Below are 20,442 nucleotides of genomic sequence, written 5' to 3'. Positions count from 1 at the left end.
GTGCGTGCACACACACAAAACTTAGGGGTTTTTGGGGTTTTTTTTAACTCACACCAACAGAACAAGGTTTCTTTCCATTGCAGTGGGAGGCAGCACAGGAGAGGAGCTAGATATTTCCTAGCATCAGGAAGATGCTGCTTGCCTCAATTTGCTCCCCGGATCCCGACCTTCAGACAGGCAGATTCAGTAATAATACTCTCTACTCTCCCCAGAAGCCTCCAGCACCCTTGGCAAGGGAGTCTGAGATCCCTGCAGAAACGTCATGTATCTGCACTAACACAGCCCTGGCTTTCCCCAGAAGCCTCCAGCACCCTTGACAAGGGAGTCTGAGACCCCTGCAGAAACGTCATGTATCTGCACTAACACAGCCCTGGCTTTCCCCAGAAGCCTCCAAGCACCCTTGACAAGGGAGTCTGAGACCCCTGCAGAAACGTCATGTATCTGCACTAAGACACAGCGCTGGCTTTCCCCAGAAGCCTCCAGCACCCTTGGCAAGGGAGTCTGAGATCCCCTGCAGAAACGTCATGTATCTGCACTAAGACAGCCCTGGCTTTCCCCAGAAGCCTCCAGCACCCTTGGCAAGGGAGTCTGAGATCCCTGCAGAAACGTCATGTATCTGCACTAACACAGCCCTGGCTTTCCCCAGAAGCCTCCAGCACCCTTGACAAGGGAGTCTGAGATCCCCTGCAGAAATGTCATGTATCTGCACTAAGACAGCCCTGGCTTTCCTTAGCATGGCATTTTTCTAACCCCTGCCAAAGAGCAAACTTCCGCCAATGCCCCTCACTTACAAACAAATGTCCACTTTTGAACACTGCTTCAAAAATGTAATTAATGTCTTGTCGCCCAATAATTCACCCAGCTAGCTTGTTTGTATCTTGAAGAAAATCATTTCTATCATTCCTTTAACTGCAGCTCATGCTTATTGAAATATGACATTGCTAGCTCTGCCACCCGATAATTTATAGCCCCTCGTTCGTGTCCCTCGCCGTTCAGCCAATCTTGTGTATTTTGTGTCTTCAGAAGATAAATTGGAAATCTGCTTGAAAGTAAAGATCAATGGCCAATTGAACTTTCTTTTCACTTTCCACTGCAGCTGTGGGAGAGGGGAGAAGCCATTTGCCGATACCCTCCCCTAAGTGGCCCGAAGTTTGCTCTCGCTTTAAAAAAAAAAAAAAACTAGCTGTTTTTTGTGGCCCAGCCCTTCTGGGCAACTTGGCACTGCTGCTGGAGGAGGGAGGGGGCAGCGTCTATTCTTGGGGCCTGAGTCAGAAGGCTCCTTGATGTCAGTCTTGCAGTGCACAGTCAGGGCTAGCTGGGATGAGAGAGGCTGGCAACCTGTGACTGAACTACAATAGTTGTGCATCTGGACAGCCGTGCTGCTGGGTTTTGCTGGGATAAAGGCTGTGGTATTGCATACTTCAGGATGCTGCGGCCCCACAGTCAGGGATGAATGACCCCCTCCCACTTGTATCATTACACAGTAGCCCAACTGCATGGTTCTTTGCAGTGTTTGGGGGATTTGCCTTCCTCTAAAGTATCAGCAACATCCAGAGACAATGCACCACGGGTCTGTCCCAAGGATTTGTGACCCACTCCTGGAAGTTCACAAACAGGAAATCGGCGGGGTGGGGTGTCACAACCATCTTGCATTTCCCATCTTGCTACATAGGGGGTGCAGCCCAGCTGCAAAAAGGCAAATGTTTGAGTCACTTTTTGCTCAGCCACACTCTGCGGCACCTGAGCTCTCCTGCCATGGCTCCAGGGGAATCTTTCCAGCTTAAAACCCAAACCCACCTGGGGATTTTTCTGAAAGCCTTCTACAGGCTAAAGAGACAACCCAGTTCATGTCAGGCTCAGTGCTCCTGCATGCTGGGCCTGGCTGCACTTATATCTCCCTACAAAGCCACGTGAAAGGACAGGACAAAAGGTCTTTGTTACTTGATGCCACAAGAGCTGCTGCAAATGGATTCTGAGCCTCTCCTGAATAACGCTCGGAGAACAATAGACCAGGGAGCAGATTATCCACAGCACCAGAAAGGTCATCAAGTAGCCAGTGCTGGGAAGCAGGTTTAAAATGTATCTGTTGTAGGGCCCCTCCCCTACTGGGGGCCAGAGAGCTGTACTTCCCTGCCAGAGATGTGGGGCTCGCGAGGAAGCAGCTTGGGGCTCTAGCCAAGGGCTGCCCTAACTTGCACTCAAGCTTAAATGGCCTGTTTGGGGCTTTGCAAATGTATACAATGCACACAGCACTGGCCCACCCCCGTTATGCCCTCTCACTCCTGTGAGCCAGGCCCACCCATCCTGCAACACTGGCCCCACCCAGAGCTGTAGCAAATGAGGCTCAACTGTGCACATCCACAAGCAGACTCTCTGCCCCCCTGCAGGGGGGCTGCAAGGTTACCATGATTAGGGCTAGTTAGCAGGGAACTGCTAACTGCCAGGGAACACCTGCAGAATTGCACCTCACAAAAGATGGCAAATGCATCACTGCCAGCAGGAAATATTTGTGTAACCCTTCTGCCCCTCTGAGCTGGCAGCAACAAGGGCCGGGTTCAGTATCCAGGGGTTCCGTTTCAGTAACACAAGGCATAACCGGCTCGAGCCCCAACCCAGTGACCTGGGACACTTACAGACCACACCCCCCTGGGTGCCTCTAGGAGGCAATACTTCCCCTCTCGCAAGCACGGAGTCTAAGGCTACGTCTACACTATGGGATAATTTCGAATTAGCTAAAACCAGTTTTATTAAACAGATATTATAACGTCGATTGTGCGTGTCCACACTAGGCACATTAATTCGACAGTGTGCATCCATGGTCCGAGGCTAGCGTCGATTTCTGGAGTGGTGCACTGTGGGTAGCTATTCTGTAGCTATCCCCTAGTTCCGTCAGTCTCCCCCGCCCCTTGGAATTCCGAGTTGAGAGCCCAGTGCCTGATGGGGCAAAAATCATTGTCGCGGGTGGTTCTGGGTACAGCCTCACCCCTCCCTTTGTGAAAGCAGCAGACAACCATTTCGCGCCTTTTTTCCGGGTGAACTGAGCAAACGGCATAGAACAGCAAGCATGGACCCTGCTGAGATCAGTAATGCAATCTTGGATGTTGTAAACACCTCGCGCATTCTTGTGCTGTCTATGGTGAACCATGAACTGCAAAGGCAGGCGAGGAGGAGGCAGCTACGGCAGCACGGCGACGAGAGCGATGAGGACGTGGACATTGAATTCTCCCTAACCGCGGGCCCCTATGTTTTGGAGCTACTGCTGGTAATGGGGCAGTTTCTACCCATTGAATGCCGATTTTAGGTGCGGGAAACAAGCACAGACTGGTGGGACCGCATAGTTTTGCAGGTGTGGGATTCGCAGTGGCTGTGAAACTTTTGCATGCGTAAGAGCACTTTCTTTGAACTTTGTGACTTGCTTTCCCCTGACCTGAAATGCCAAAATACCAAGATGAGAGCAGCCCTCACAGTGGAGAAGCGAGTGGCAATAGCTCGTCTTGAACTTGCAACTCCAGGGACAGTACTGGGCAGTTGGGAATCAATTTTTGAGTGGGAATAATCTACTTGTGGGGGCTGCTTGTTGTGCACCATTAGGGCAAGAACATATCATCACTAAGCTGCTGCTACGAAAGGTTGTGACTCTGGGAAAACGTGATGGGTTCATAGTGGAACATGGGCTGTTGAAGCGTGTTAATGTGGGATTCCGCTATACTGGAGGAGGCCATAGATGGAACGCCATATCCCTATCTTGGCCCCGGGAGCACCAGGAGCACCCAGTACCGTAAACCGCAAGGGTACTTTTCAATGGTGGCTGCAAGCACTGGTGGATCACGAGGGACGTTTCAGCCAACCATCCCACGTGGGATGGCCAGAAGGGTTCATGACTGCTCGTCCGTCCTTCAGACAGCACTACTCTGTTAAAATGGCTGCCAGCACGCAAGGAATTACTTCCCATGCTAGAAATAACAGGTGGGGATGTTGATGACGCCTGTCGTTATCCTGGAGAGACCACAGCCACAACCCTTGGTATGCCATGGCTATGATGAAGCCATACTACAGGCAGCTTGGACAGTGGTCGGAGACTGTTCAGTCTACAGGCTGAAGACAAGTAGCAGGATGGTGACTAAGAAGTGCATGGCCGTTTAAAAGCTCGCAATCGTCGTGGGGCATACACATTACTGACTCGCTCAGACCTCGCCAAACCATTGTCCCCTATTGTTTGATTGGCTCGCTTGTTGGGTCTCACTGAATCTCTTTGTGAGGTCCAGGGGGAGACCTTCGCGATGAGGGTGGAGGCAAGGGCAAATCACACTGGCCAACTTGAGACGAGCCAGCCAGACACCAGGGTCGGATAGAAGAGGCACACCAGGAGCGGGTGCGCATCGCGAGAAGCCTTAAAACGAGTTCTCACGCGGGAGTATAGGCGTTGAGGAACGTGCTCGGGCGGAGTACACGTTTCGAGTACAGCTGACGCTGTGTTTGCTTCCCTTCAAGAACCCCACCTTCATTGACTCCTTCCTGTAAGCAACCCACCCTCCCCCTTTGATTACAGCTGCTTAGGGAAATAAGTCACTATCATTAAAATCATGTATTCTGTATTAAAAGACATTCCCTGTAAGCACCACCCTCCCCCTTTGCATGTATTCTTTAAAAAGTAATTATAAAAAGAGGTAGAGAATTATCACGGTATCCCAGGTGTGGCTTGGAGGAGGACAGGAGGGAAGGAAAAGACCATAAGCACATTTCAATGTTAATGACAGCCTTTTGGTTGGACTGTCCATGGGGGTGGAGTGGGCGGGTGCAGAAAGCCTTCCCCCACGCGTCTTCAACATGTCTGGGTGAGGAAGATATGGAACATTGTGAGTATGAGGGTGGTTAACTGGCTGCAGTGCACTCTGTAACCCCGCTGCGTCTTCTTCTGAAGATCCACCAGACGTCGGAGGATATCTGTTTGATCACGCACAGCTCCCAGCACCGTGATCCGCCACCGCTGATCTTCCTGCCTACACCTTTGATTCCTGGCGCACTTCTCATCTCGAGCGTCCTCCTGTCTCACGTTCACTAGGTATCTTCCTGTACTTTGCAGCATGTCTTCACTCATTCTGATGAGGCTCTTCATTGCAGTTACTTCCATGATTTCAGAGAACATTTTCATCGCGTCCCTTTTTCCCCCCGCTATCTGAGCTAGCCTTCGGGATGGAGTAGGGAGGCTGGAAAACTGTGCAGCTGCATGGGGGAGGAAACAGGACAGAGAAGTAGGTAAAAAAATACTTTTACAGAACAGTGATTATACTCTTTCACAGTGAAGAACACTATCCACCTTACATAGCACATGTGATTTCACTACAAGGTCGCATTTTGGATCTTTTAATTTGAGTGCCTGTGGCTCTGGTGTTGCAGATCTCACAGTGCAGGTCCGGGCATCATACTTCAGCTTCATGTGGCCACGGTAGCTTTATCTTTGACTTCTCCAGCCTTCACACAGTGCCTATGATGCCTTTTTCTGTTAACAGGCAGCAGCAGACGCAACCCCTCCTCTTTCCCTATGCAGGGATTGCTATATTCCTCCCCCACGCATGGCTGCTATCAGTGGTAATCACCACCCTCCTTCCCTCCCCACGCGTGGCTGGTAGCTGAGAAGATTCTGCTCGCCAAAACACAGAAAGCTCAGTGCTATCCTTCTCCCCTCCCCCCGCTTTGCTACATGCAAGAAGGATTTGAGTAGCAACAGCCCAGTAGAAATAGCCATCTCTGTCCCCTAATAAATTCCTGAATTTCAACCAGGTTACAATGAATGATATACTCTCCTGAGAATCACAGCGTGAGATGAAGAATGGATGTTTCTTGAATGCCAGCATCCCACGGACCATATGCAGCTGTGCTTGTCACAATGTACCCAATTACTTGCTACATGCATGGCGAGGCAAGAGTGTCCTATCATGTGTGGACAGACTAAAGCTGCCTTGCCCAGAAACCTTCTGCAAAGGCTTTTGCAGTACCTCCAGGAGCAATTCATGGAGATTTCTTTGGAGGATTTTCGCTCCATCCCCAGACATGTTAAACTTTTTCCTGTAATTTTACTGGCTGCAAATGCATCTTAAGCCCTGATGGCAAATCAATCATTAAAAAACGCTTGTTTAACCATGTTTGATATTACAAATTACTCACCAGAGGTCGCTTCCATGGCTTCACTGTCTGGGCTAGTGCTTGGGAGGGCTGGGGGTAATTCATCTGGGTCACAAAAAGCTCCTGGCTGTTGGGACTAGGAGTGCGTGATGTGCTCGCTGCTGAAGGTCGTCCTCTTCTTCCTCCTCCTCCCTCCCCTCTTCCGCTCCGCTGAAATCCTCACCACCATGGTGAGATTATGCACCCACTCGGATCCATGGACAAAGGGGGTCGTGGTGGTGCAGCCCCCTAAAATGCATGCAGCTCAGCGTGAGAAGCGGCATGTTTTTGGCCCTCCTGACCCTGCACCTCCGTTTTGCTGCTTTGGTTTTCTGGTTGCTTTGCTGCAGTCCTTAACATTTCACTCTGCACTCACTGTCCCTGCTGTGGCCTTTTCCCATCTAGCCTTTGAAATTTTTTCAAATATTTTTCATTTCGTCTTTCAAACGGAGTTCTGTTGCACTGAATCCTCTCCCATATAGCGATCAGATCCAGTACCTCTTGTGCGGTCCACGCTGGTGCTCTTTTTTCGATTCTCAGGAGACTGCATTGTTACCTGTGCTGATGAGCTCTGCGTGGTCACCTGTGCTGATCAGAGCTCCACGCTGGCCAACAGACGAAATTGAATTCAAAAGTTCGCGGGGTGGGGGCTTTTCCTGTTTACCTGGCCAGTGCCTCTGAGTTCTGATTGCTGTCCAGACGCGGTCAGTGGTGCACTGTGGGATACCTCCGGGCAATAACGTCGAATTCCGTCACACTAACACTATTCGATTTAATAATATCGATTTTAGGGTTACTCCTCTCGTTGGGAGGAGTACAGAAATCGATTTAAAGAGCACTGTAGTGTGGACGGGTGCACGGTTAAATCGATTTAACGCTGTTAAAATCGATTTAAAGCATAGTGTGGACCAGGCCTGAGTGTAACAAAATCTTTTTATAAAGGAAGGAATCAATGCGGCATCCCATTGAGAAACACCACAGACAGGGTTATAAACCAAACCATAAACAAAAACCCAACTCCAAGTTATTTGGCAATGTCCTTTTTCCTTAGGGTCTTAAGTCCAATCACCCCAAAGTCCAACAACCCAAAAAAAAGTCTCTTGCCTGTGCACCCCAGATTCAAAGAGTTTATCTGTAGAGTTTTACACACACCCCCAGCCTGGGTGGAAATGGGGGGAAAGTCACACAAGGGTCAAGGGCACCTTACGTGGCCAGGGCCAACTTCCTCTTCATGAAGTTCTGCTGCAGCTTCTACCACGACCAGCTCCACCACACCAGCTGTGTGCTCCTCCAGCCGCGCCCCTGCCCTCCAAGCCGACTGCAACCGCTTCACTCTCACTGTTCCGTGGGCTGCTCCAACACGCTGCAACTCTCGTCTCCTTGCCTGCCGCTTAACCTGCTCTCAGAACTCCCCCACTAGTTAACACAGCACTCAGTGATCTCAGTTCAGCTCTTTCAGAGATTTCAGCTCTTAGTAGGGAGCCCTGGTGCTGGTGCACCATTGGTCCAACATGAACTCAGCTCAGCAGTCTCTAGATGGACTCCAATGGAATCAAAATATCTCTACTCTTTAACAGTGGAAGAGGAGATTGCATTGAGTGTTCCAGTCCCTCAAAAGGAGCCCATAACCATCAGGTACACACACCAGTCCCCAACCCCTCTCTCTTCATAGAGTTTTGGAACCCATGTCCCATGTTTAGCAAGTACCACCCAACTGAGGTTGAGTCATTTCTGTCACAAAGCAGTCCCACAGCTCCCCATTCACACAATCAGGGTGACACACTTTTTCCCTCCTGCCCCAATAACAAAGAAATTGGGGATTCCAGAGCTGTAAAAATCACCCTCCCAAGCTGCTGTGGGGTTATGCTAAGTTGTATGCTAAGTGGGGGTGGATGCCAATGGAAATTCCTAACATTCTTTCCACACTCTCTACCATTCACCACCAGATTTCAGGATAGCATATCCTGACTCTGCTTACACTTGATTCACACATCATTAGCCACTGGAACTCACAGCTATGGGGTGTTGTTGATACCCCTAAGTTAGCACAACTCACTGCGATCAGCTGTTTATATGGCCAACAAGAATATCCAGCCTGATACTAGTGAAAACCAGCAAACCCTCATGTATCGGGTTTTACACTCATCAGCACCTAGTGGGCGGCAAAGTCGGGTTGGGACAGGTTATCTTACATCTGCCCCTTTAGGGTCTCCTGCCCTTTTCTCTAAGGCAACTAAAGAGATGGGGTCCAGGAGGATGACGGTGCTGAGCCAGGCTGGTGGTACCTCTCTTCCTAGCTTTGCAGGAAGAGAAGAGCAAAGAAAGTCCCACCCACCTGTGTCAAAATACTCCATAAGAGCTAGTCCTATAAATTCGGTTGCCTGAACAGACTGGAGTGGTATTAGGGTCAAATTTGTGCATTAGTCGCATCCCACATGGTCCCATCTCCATGCTGTGATTCTGCACCTCCCTGAGGCAACATCAGGTTTCAGAGTGAATATGAATGGGGCAGCTCATACCTTTTGGAGAGACCATTTCAGGCTCCATGCAGACTCAGGCAACCATCAATTACACTCAGTTCATGTTTTCAAGATTTTTTTGCCACCCGTGAGGGCTACAGAGATAAATGGAAAAAACCATAACTAGCCTCCTGTAACTACTTTTCAAGATGTGTTGCTCATGTCCATTCCATGCTAGGTGTGCACACATCACATGCACTCTTGGCAGAGTTTTTCCCCCTAGTGGTATCCGTAGGGGCTGGTTATAGTGTGCCCCGGGGTCCCACACTTATACACCGGTCTAAGGGATATTGCTGGCCCCATGCGCTTTGATAAAGGGGTAGGAGGGCAGGTCATGGAAGGGATATTTCAAAGAACAACAGTTACGGAAGGTTAATAACCCTTTTTTCTTTGAGTGCTTGCTCACATCGATTCTATGGTAGGTGACTCACAAGCAGTATCCCTGGTGGTGGGCTCGGAGTTCACAGATATGTCGACTGCAACACTGCTCTCCCAAAACTGGCATCGTTACAGGCTTGCTGGGTGATGGCGCAGTGGGATGCGAAGGTATGAATTGATGACCACAGGGCGGCCCTGCAGATGTCCTGGATTGGAATCTGTGCAAGGAACACTGCTGATGAAGCCTGGGACATTGTGGAGTGGGCTGTGAAAATGTCCAGAGGCAGAACTTTCACCTGTTCATAGCACATCCTGATGCAGGAAGTTATCCAGGCCGAAATCCTCTGGAAGATACTGGCACACCCTTTGTCCTGTCCGCTACCTCTATAAAGAGCTGCATTGACTTGCAAAAAGTGTTTAGTCCTTTTGATGTAGATGGCCAGGGTCCACCAAAGTCTAAGTTATGTAGTTGACATTCCTCATCCGATCCGTGAGACTTCAGAAAGAAAACAGAAAGAAAAATGTCCTGGTTGTTACGGAATTACGACAGCAGCTTTGGCAAGGACCGGTGGGGGGTGCAGTCAGACCTTGTGCTCGAGGAGCACCACATAAGGGGCTTCTGAAGTGAGGGCTCTGATTTCGGACACCCTTCTGGCTGACGCAATTGTCACTAAGAAGGCCACCTTCCATGAGAGGCACAGCAGTGAACAAGATGCCAATGGCTCGAAGGCATCAGATTAAGCCACAACAGCACCAGATTAAGTCCCATGGAAGAATTGGGTCACGGACCTGAGGGTAGAGTCTTTCTAAACCTTTAAGGAACCTGATTGTTATCTCATGTGAGAAGACTGATTTACCTTGGACTGGAGGGTGGACGGCCGAGAGGGCCGCCAGGTGGACCTTGACCTGATAAGGCCAGACCCGGTGCTTCAGGTGGAATAAATAGTCCAAGATGGACTGCAAAGAGGACTGAGATGGAGAAAGACCCCCATCAGAGGTCTAAAATGTTAAGCGCTTCCACTTGGCCAAACAGGTCACTCCGGTAGAGGGTTTTCTGCTACCCAATAAGACTTACTGGATCTGCTCTGAGCAGGCCTGCTCCACAGGGTCCAGCCATGCAGCAGGCAAGTCGTCAGCGGTAGGGACGTGAGGTTTGAACGAACCAACCAACCATGGTTCTGCAAGAGCAAGTCCGAGTTTAGTGGGAGCTCTAATAGGGCTGCCTGAAAGGTGCAGAATCGTGCCGAACCAACGCTGGCGTGGCCACACCAGGGCTATCAAGATAACCCTCGCCTTGTCTCTCTTGATAGTTAAGAGGACCCTGTGGACCAAGGGTGTCAGTGGGGAAGTCCCAGCCGCCCACAAGAGCAGGACGGTGTTGGACAGGGAGCCCTTGCATCAAGCAAAACTGCTGGCATTTCCTGTTCTGTCTGGAGGCGAACTGACCCAACCAGGGAGTCCCCTTGCAATCGCAAGAGATGTTCTAGCAACCGCCATGGGCAGCAAGAAGGGACTGAGAAGGTGTGGGGCCGGTAGGGCCTCTTATACTGGCGCATAAGTGTGGGGCTCCAGGGGGTGCTAGGACCAGCCCTATGGCTACCTCTAGGGGAAATATCTCCAGCAACAGTGCATGCGGCACGTGCACACCTAACATGGAAATGACAGAAGAAAGCACTCTAAGAACTGAAATTCTGATCTCATTACATGCCTCAAGCCTGGGGGGCTACTGCCTTCGGGTTAATCTGGCACAATGGAGGCTGGCATAAGGATTTTATTGGCACTTGTTTGGGGTGTCCTGCAGATGTCAGTCATAGCTTCACCATGCTGCAATGCAGCCATGGCAATTAAACCTTTTATACCACACTTTTTTGTATTCATGTGTACACAAAAGAGGGGGGGGGGATCAATAAACACAAGGCTTCTGTGGAGAATGCACTCCTTCCACAGCATCCTTGTGTTCTCTCTGTGCCACATCTGACCCTCCTGCTGCTAGATTTAAAAAAAACCAAAACCACAGTGATTCAGGTTTCAGGGAGAATCTCCCAAGGTTTATTTTTCCTGTTTATTCTTTTCATGAATTCAAATGTCCACAAAAGGTGCTCTGCTTCCATTCAGTTTCATAGTCCCAGCCCAGGCTCACTGTTTGCACTAACACTAAGGTTTTGCTCATCTCCAGGTTATGGTGGCATTTTTTCTGAGGAAAAAAAGAAAAGCAGGGGGGGGTGTGTGTGTGTGTGTGTGTGTGTGTGTGTGTGTGTGTGTGTGTGTGTGTGTGTGTGTGTGTGTGTGTGTGTGTGTGTGTGTGTGTGTTCCCTCCCTCCCCCACCCTCTCCTCTGAAAGCATGAAAAAAATCAACCAAAAGATACAATTAAAAGAAAAAAAATCCAAACCCCTCAACTGTAGGTGAAGCAAGAGTGAGAGATGCCTCAGATTGTCATGGAAACAAGGGTTTTTGCTGTACAAGGTTACAAAGGCTTTTGTTTGGCTTCTTTGTCATTTGAAATTTATATTTCTTGGTAAAGGCCAGATGCCAACATCTGATGCACACCTGGAAAGAAAATCCATCACTGTAAACATCACACACACACACACAGAGCAGCAGTGCCTTGTCAAGCTGCAGAATTCAGCCTTCTGAGCTAGTTTTAGAAAGGAAGCCTTGTCTTGTTAAAGGATTGGAATGGGAAGCTGGGTTCAATTCCTGCTCAGTCTGGGAAAGGCACTGACTCTCGCTGGACCCTACTGCTCACATCTGTAAAAGGAGATGAATAAAATTAATCTTTCCTTTGTTTGACCTGTGAGCTCTTTGCACCACTCTCCTTCTCTATGAGGAGGGGCAGGACAAAAAGGTGAAAAAAAAAATCAAAATTTTTCATGGTGTGGAAATTTCAAAAAAATTTCAGTTCTGAAATGTGAAAATATTTTGTTTTAGTTCAACATTAATCTGCTTCCCCTGAGCTGCTGTAGCGCCTCATGGGACTTGTAGTCTGAGTATCTCACACCTCCATTGTCCTGTATGGATCATGCTCCCCAGACAGACTGCATCACCCATGATACACTATGGTAAAAGACCTCTCCATGAGGTGCCCTGTTAGTTCAATTGCAGTGCATCATGGGAGATGCAATTCAAACAGATGGGGGCATTAGGTACCTGAACTACAACTCGCACAATGCACTGGGGTAGCTCAGGGAACACACATTAATATTGACCTGTCCCACCCTGAACTGAACTATGTTCATTTTCCTGATGAAAAAAAATCAAAAAAAAATTCAGCAAAAATCTGTTTTTTCCCCATGGAGAATGCTGATTTTGCAGAAAGTGCATTTTCCATCAAAACCCCACCCCTATTTAGATAGAAAATTCCCAAAATGCACTAGGGAACAGTACTCAGTTGGGCCATCCATCTGATTGGCTGCTCATCTCTCACTGCCAAATTTATAATTAAACTTAATTGCAACACACGGTTCTGGATGCTGCAGGGCTTTTTGGGCTCTGTCATATCTTTTGAGTTTAGCCGCAGCCATTAGCCACTTTCTGCCGGGGAGAAAGCAATGAACTTCTGAACCATAATTAGCATTTGTTCCCAGGGAGACAGATCACATTCTGTCAAGTATCTTTCCCAGGCTCTGCCACATGACAGTGAGTGGGAGCTTTGCCCATTTCCTTTGCAGCCTTAGCAAATCCCATCCATTTTACCAGTGGAGCTGCCTGCAGACATAAGAGAGGTTTTCAGTTTTGGTTTCCCCTTTGCCTTAAATTCATAAGTCAGATGTACTCTGCTCAGCATTGCAATGCCTAGCCCCTAGCTGACCTGCTGGAATCCTCAGCCCCAAGGTAGGTGCTCAGGTTCCTGTACAACCACAGGGAGCGCCTGGGGCTTCACGAAGGACTTTTCAGCCGCTGGCCAGCTGAGCAGAGCACTGCGAAGCTCACCAGTAGCCGCGCAGAGATGAAGCTTAGGCCCCGAGTGGATGACGGCCTAGCGACAGTGTAAGACTACAGGCCAACACTGGTCCTCAAGAAACAATGGTTGAGTTTAAATATTAGCATGAGTAACTAGCTCAAACTATGTGACCAAAAGAATCAGCTCACCCAAAAGAAGAGTTGTTTGTCGTGACCATGGAAGTACCAGTGTGATCGTATTGAAGGTCTGAGCTGACATAACAGAACTATTGAGAACATGGGTAACTGGGCACCAAGTGCAGGGTTTAGCTAGAAAGCCTGCCATTTTTGTTTTTACCTAAAGGCCAAGATCATCACTTGTTTGTGTTAGTGTATAAAAAACAAGGCTTTGAGAATGTTTTTTGTCAGAACTCTTTCCTTACCAGTTTGGAGAAACACCGGGATGGGAACAAAATCTCCCTGGCCTGCTTCTGTTTTGAGTATTTGGCCAATGCTTATAACTGTATCACACACACAACAAAACAACGAGGAGTCCGGTGGCACCTTAAAGACTAACAGATTTATTTGGGCATAAGCTTTCGGGGGTAAAAACCCACTTCAAACAAACTTTTACCCACGAAAGCTTATGCCCAAATAAATCTGTTAGTCTTTAAGGTGCCACCAGACTTCTCGTTGTTTTTGTGGATACAGATGAACATGGCTACCCCTCTGATACTTGACAGATAACACAGAACTTTGTACATATGCCTGTATTGGTATTTTGGCAGCAATTAACATCAAGTGGCCTTTGGACGAGTAAAGGAATCCTGTGTGGAAGCCAAGTCACGGTAAATCGTAATAAACTTAAACGAGAAATTATTTCCAACAGACAGGTGCCTCCCTCCGCTTGGGAGTCAGCCATGAACCCTCTCCGGTCAGCCACTTAGCTAGGCCACGGCCTAGCATCCAAACTGCCCCCCCTGCCCCCAGACTGCTGCTCATGTTCACTCTACATTTCCATGTGTCTTCTCTGTGTGCGCACTTTGCTGTCCCTCTCCTGTCAGCGGCTGGCAGGTAACCAGTGTTAGGCAAGCTCTGAGCCAGGATCACATGGCAATTTCCTGGCTAGTTTGAGAATCCTGCTTCTGGACATTTGGGGCTTCAGCCTGAGCTGCTTGTTAGCTGGGGAGTGCTGTCAGTGCTTGGGCAGCTTTACGAATGCCAAGGAAACGTAGGCACTTAGCGGGTGTAGGGACCCACAGGGCTGGCTGGCAGCTGAATGGAGGTTTTGAAAATGTTAGTGGTGCCTAAATGGTGGATTTAGGTGCCTAAAGAGACAGGTAGGGGCCTAAATACATTTAAGGAGCTGTGTCTAAGTCATTTCTGAAAATGTGATTTAGGCTCCTAAGTCACTCTGGCAGTTAAATTTTTTTTTTTTGCTGTAACATGCCAAAGGTCTCTCACAGTCTATGGCAGAGCAAGGAACAGAACCCAGAACTCCTGGGGCCCAGTGCCGTCTCGCAACCCCAAACACTTGAAAAGAACAGAGCTGGACTCTTACAAGAATTTCCAAGACCAAATTCTAGCTGCTGAGGATGTAAATCAGGACAGAACTATGAAGGTTTTGGCCTCCAGTTTTAGGTTCAAGCCAAAAAGGGGATCCTGTGAATCGGCTGGGCACTGAAGGGCCCCTCACTTGTCCTGTGTCCTAAATGGCAAAAGAGTTTTGACTGCAGACACTGGGCACACGGGCACCATGAAAAGCACTGGGAGCTCCCAGTGACACGCTGAATGACTTGAGTTTGTGGGTGGCCAGCTCCATTGCTGGCTGCATGATAAGTTTGTGAACACTTCCAGCCTACTGATTCCTCCTTCACACAGCTGTCATCCTTCCTCTGCTATGGAGTCCCCTTCACAGCTTGAAGCCACATTCGTGGCCCTGCTAGGAATTTATTCACTTTTGAAGGCAGAGTGACTCAGCACCTGGTAAAGTCTGGAATCCATTTATAGAAAGTGGGGTTCAGCCCTGTGACGCAAACTAGCTTGTGGGATTGTGTGTCTGTTCAAGAAAAGGATGCTTGGTTGAGAAGTAGCTACCTCACCATTTTACTTCATGCCAGGATGCTGAGATCTCTGTATGAAAGCAGCTGGCCAGCGGGTCTAGTGACAAAAGCCGTGCACCGGACTGAGGGTGACTAGAAGCAGAGGGTTATTTGGATACAGGATCAAGAAACATTTCCAAAGCATGAGATCTCTTGGCCTATGCAATAGGAAGTGCTGGAAGCCCCATCACCTGAGACCTTGCACACAAGACAGGTACAAAGTCCTGCTCAATGGTATAGGGCCTGACCGAAAGGCCCTTGAAGTCCAGGAGTCTTTCCATCGATACACCTCAAAACACTTCATGAAGGGATGATAGCAGCACTATCACCATTTTACAGCCGGGGAACGGAGAAGGGAAGTGCTTCACCAGAGCTGGGCACAGAACCCAGGAGTCCTGATGCCCAGCCCCATACTCTGGTCACTAGATCACTAGCTCCCTCCTGGAGCTGGGGCCAGATCACAGAAGTCCTGACTCCCAACCGTGCTGTTCTAACCATGAGACCCCACTCCCTGCTAAAAGTTGGGATCAGAACCCAGGAATCTTGACTTTCAGACCCCCTCTGCAGGACCATGATGTCATCAGAGACTAGACTGTAGCAAACAATCCTGCATGGGTGCTGGATGGACGTATGAGAAGGTGTTTGCCAGGTCTTCTCTATCTTTATGCTGCCACGTACTGCTGCTTGCCTGCTTTCTACCAATACCACGCCAGTCGAGTCAAAGTCATGGAGTTTCAGGCCAGAGGCCACCAGTTCCTCTGTTCTGACCTCCTGCATACCACAGCCCACCAACACCACTTAACAGCTGCACACGCGACCGAAATTACACCCAAGTATTACAGCCCTTAGGAGACTAGACAGTTCTGTGACACAGGCAGAGAATGGGGGGAACCAAGGTGCACCAGTGCTCAAGGCCCTGCAAGGGCAGGAAAATTATTAAGGGCAATAGACTCATATAATCCTGGCAAGTGAGAAAGAGAGAGAGTGTGCGTGTGCACACGCACATGTATTATACCTCTCACCGCTGGGTGATTGCATGGCTGGCCCAGGAGCCATCATTACCTTTCGTGATGTTATTGTTTATCTGGTGTTTAAAGCCAACTATAATAGAGGTTTTGAAATTAGAGAGTAAAAAGAAACCAATTCCCCGGGTCCTGCCAGATGAAGGGCATTGTTCTCAACAGCTCAAGAGGCTGCTTAAGGGCCTTGGAAACTGTCACAAGCCACCTGAGACTCATCAGCCCACGTTGTATGAAAAGCCTCGAAATTCTTTCCATAATAACAATCACCCTCCCCTCCATCAGTGGAACAATACAGTTAGACGCTGGGATTCTTGTGCCCTTGCCATTCCCCGTCTGTGGGGGAAGAGACATCAGGATCTTTCTGTAAGTAAAAGTAAAGTTTAAAAGAAAAAATGGGACGTTTTAAGGCAAATTGCACCACTAAAGGCAATTCTTTTAGCCTTCCCTGTGTTCCCGCGCTGATTGCTGCTCCCTTAGGATCCTGTTTTGGAGCAGTGTGGGTGGAGGACTGGCATGTGCTCAGGCAGGAGGGAGTATTTTCATGTGTGTGTGTGTGTGCACGTGCGCAGGCTGGGTGATAACATAAGTTACATCCTGCTCACGCTCTGAGTATCCCAGGAACCCACCAGCGCCAGCATCACTCATTCTCACAGGTGGGCAGGAGGCGTAGGGATCACGTCAAACAACAATTCTTCTCTTCCTGGCTCTGTCACCAGCCCAAAGCTAGGCTGAAATCCTGGCCCTACTGAACTCAACAGGAGTTTTATAACCAACATCAGCAGGGCTGGTGCTACCATTTAGGCAGCCTAGGCAATTGCCTGGGGTGCCAGAATAATGGGTGGGCGGCATTTTGCCAGAGGGGGCGGCAGGCGGCTCCGGTGGAGCTGCTGCTGCCTGCGGAGGGTCCGGTGCTCTGCGGCTCCGGTGGAGGTGCCGCAGTCGTGCCTGCGGACGGTCGGCTCCTCAGGGTGGCTCTGGTGGACCTCCCGCAGGCATGACTGCGACAACTCCACCGGAGCCGCGGAGCACCGGACCCTCCGCAGGCACCACTGCGGCAGCTCCACCGGAGCCGCGGGACCAGCGCACCGGGCAGCGAAATTGCTGTCCGCCTAGGGCACTCAAACCCCTAGCGCCGGTCCTGAACATCAGCAGAGCCAGGGTTTCAGCCCCCTGCTGCAAATTATGGTGCCTACTCTTGGCATTTGCACCACAGCATCTACATCAGCTGAAGCATCCCTGCCCTTCAGCAGTTCTAGACTCGGACGAACAGCACTGCTTCACCAGGACGTCGTTTCTCCTGGGATTTATTTGTGCTAAGGCTTCGGCTACATTGGTGGGAGTACGTGCAGCTACATACCACAGCCAAAGGCTCTGGCAGCAGGACACTAAGCTTGTAACGACAGCAGAGTGAATAGGGAGGCAGGACTTGGGCACATACAATGCCGTGCAGGGTAGCTACTAAGGCTGTGCTGTGTCTTTACTCTCCTGGCGCAAGCAGTGCCTCACCATCTCTGCTGCTTTTTATACCCAGGCCGGGGGCTGCGCTGTGTGCGTGTGTGCTGTACGCCTCGACCTAGCCGAAGGGGATCACTGCCCTGCAATTGGAGGTGTGCTTGCAGCATGCATAGCTCCCCCCAGCTGGCTGTAATCTAGTTACCACAAGTATCAACTGCAGCAATGCCGTGGCAGCACGGACGTCAGCATGGGCTCACTGCGCCTGGGGCAGGTGCGTACAGCCCACGCTGCTGCAGCATCACTGATTGGCAGCATGCTAGTGAACGCATATTGCAGTCATGGGGGAACCTTGTGTGAATCCCCCAAGATAGAGCAGAGCTTCCTGCACTATGGCTGCAAGTTAGTGGTAGCGATGGGGCAATACCGGGAAGGATTTTATTTAGCTGAGCTGAGACTGCAAATGTGCAAACAGAAACCTTTAAACCATGTTATCTTTGACACTTGGATTTTTCAACAGGGAGCATTTAAAATGAATGCCTGGGGCTTGACTCTTCCATTTACACCATTGCAAAACCCTGCTACAGCTGAGCCAGGGTAGCATTTCCCATACACTCTGCACTGGTGTAAATAGCTGCACTAGGTAAGGGGCCTGGAGAATCAGCCCTCACCCCACCCCGATTCTAATCCCTGCTTCCACAACAGTGTGGACTTGGGTCAGTATTTTCAGAAGCGTGCGACCTCGTGCAGATCAGCAGCAGCTAACGCCCATTACACAGGAGGTTAGTATCCTTATCCCCATGTTACGCTGGGGACACTGACACACAGCGAGGAAAAGTGACTTGTGCAAGGTCAGCCAGAGCTCGGAATAAAACCAGCAGCTTCTGTGTCTCAGGCCAGACGGCCAGGGGCAAAGGGCCTCACTGGAGACATCACGGGCCTGGTTTTCCCTCAGTGTTGCCCACTCAACACTGTAGTTTAAGTCAATGGGAGCAATGGGAGCTCAATCTCTCTGAAAACCATGTGTGTCTAGCTGGGGAGACCCCAAACTCAGTGCCTGCTCCAGGTGCTCTGCTCACGCCCTGCACACGGGGGTGCTACACGACATTCATGAATGGGTACATTGAGGGACAGCTTCTCTGATGCGCTCAGCACCCCTGTAGGTGCCTCTACCAGTGGCTCTTAACCAGATGTCCGGGGCGCCCTGCGGGGACATGAGCAGGTTTCAGGGACTCCGCTATACAGGGCCAGCATTTGAATCGCTGGGGCCCAGGGCAGAAAGCAGAAGCCCGGGGCCCTGAGCCCCGCCACCGAAGTCTACGCAATGTAGGTTTGCAGTGTCCCCATGCAGTTGCCCTGCTTGCTACCCCCTAATGCTGGTCCAGGCTTTTATATGCAAAAACACAGTTGTTGTGGCACAGGTGGGCCATGGAGTTTTTATAGCATGTTGGGGGGGGCTCACAAAGACAAAGGTTGAGAACCCCTGGCCTATATGAAGTGATGGAGCTGCTGGATGCTGAGCAGATATAAGCATTCAGCCCTATTGAAGGTTGCCTGCACTGGGACCCAAGAGACCTGCGGTCTATTCCTGCCTCCGCTACGGACTCTGTGGGTACGTCAGTTCAGTTCCCTGTCTGTAAAATGGAGCTAACCCTGCCGTTCTCAGACCCTTGGCTGGTTAGACTGGGAACTCTGTGTGTCAGGGACCATGTCTGCGCAATACGTGGCATAAAAGGGCCCCGAGCTCAGTTGGGATGTCTAAGTGGTACTGTAATTAACAGTACTCTGTATTACGGGCTCTCTGCTACCACTTTCAAGAATGTACCTTTAAATTCCAGCTTCCCTCTGCATTAAACAATCACTGATCTCTTTTAGCGTTCACTGCGATTTAATGTTGCTAGCCAGGTTAATGTGGTTACATTAGAATAGCAAATGTTGCATTGCTTATTGAAATAACCTTGGGCAAGTGATGTATGAAACATTAAGTAATTGCCAGAAAAAAACAAAAACAAAAACTGCAGAAAAGACAAATCGCATTTTAATACTGAACAAAAAATTGTCCAAAGTGTTTGCCAAAAGAGGGCCAGTAGGCAGGAGAATGGAAAAAGGTCTGGAGGTGATTGTTAAAAAGTCCCTAAACATTTTTAAAAAATGCAGAATTCCTTGCTGGATGGCTAACAAGGTCCCTGGATATCTGAAAAAAGGGATGCCTTAGTCCAAAAAATCTAATTTGTGTTTGCAGAAGGTTTCACCACGACTAAGTCTCTTTTCCGGTCTTGCTTGGAGAGAGAGTGCTGCCAGCTTCCTCGAAGCTCGCAGCCCCACTGACCATAGATGCTGACTCCATGGGTGCTCTGGGGCTGGAGCACCCATGCGGAAAAATTGGTGGGTGCTCTGCACCCACCGGCAGCTCCCCGCCCACCCCCTGCCCCAACTGACCTCCGCTCCACCTCCTCCCGCTCCCCTGAGCGCGCTGCCATGTCCTGCTTCTCCCTCCCAGCTGTTTTGTGTGGCAAGCTTGGGGGGAGCAGGGGGAACGCGGCATGCTTGGGGGAGGAGGTGGGGCCGGGGCAGGGATTTGGGGAGGGGTCTAATAGGGTCAGGGAGGGGCAGAGTTAGGGCAGGGACTTTGGGGCAGGCATGGAGTCGGGGCAGGGCCAGGCATGCAAGCACCCACCAGCGCAGAAGAAAGTTGGTGTCTGTGCCACCATCCAGTGCTAACCTGGCAGCAGCAACGCTGTGCAGCATTTCTGAATGAAGAAAGCAGGAAAGTTTAACATACAAGTCATTAGGGGCCAGGGTCTCCACTGCTCTTAGCACCAAAGAGGACCTAAAATGGCACATAAATCTTTGATGAACTTTTGCACGGGGAGATTTATATCAGAGGCCTCAAATGAGATCAGCCCCCCAGCTGTGCTGTGCACTT

General features: G+C 49.9%; 1 long non-coding RNA gene across 1 annotated transcript in view; it reads right to left on the bottom strand.

Annotated features, from left to right (window-relative positions):
- Nucleotides 1-20,442, bottom strand: part of LOC116819220 (uncharacterized) — a 157,542-nt gene that overhangs the window by 19,353 nt on the left and 117,747 nt on the right. The gene's annotated exons all lie outside the window — the stretch shown is intronic.

The sequence above is a fragment of the Chelonoidis abingdonii genome, chromosome 11 (assembly GCF_003597395.2).
Source record: "Chelonoidis abingdonii isolate Lonesome George chromosome 11, CheloAbing_2.0, whole genome shotgun sequence".
Classification (NCBI taxonomy): Eukaryota; Metazoa; Chordata; order Testudines; family Testudinidae; genus Chelonoidis; species Chelonoidis abingdonii.
The sequence above is the reverse complement of the archived record's forward strand: the minus strand, read 5'-3'. Positions and strand labels throughout refer to the sequence as shown.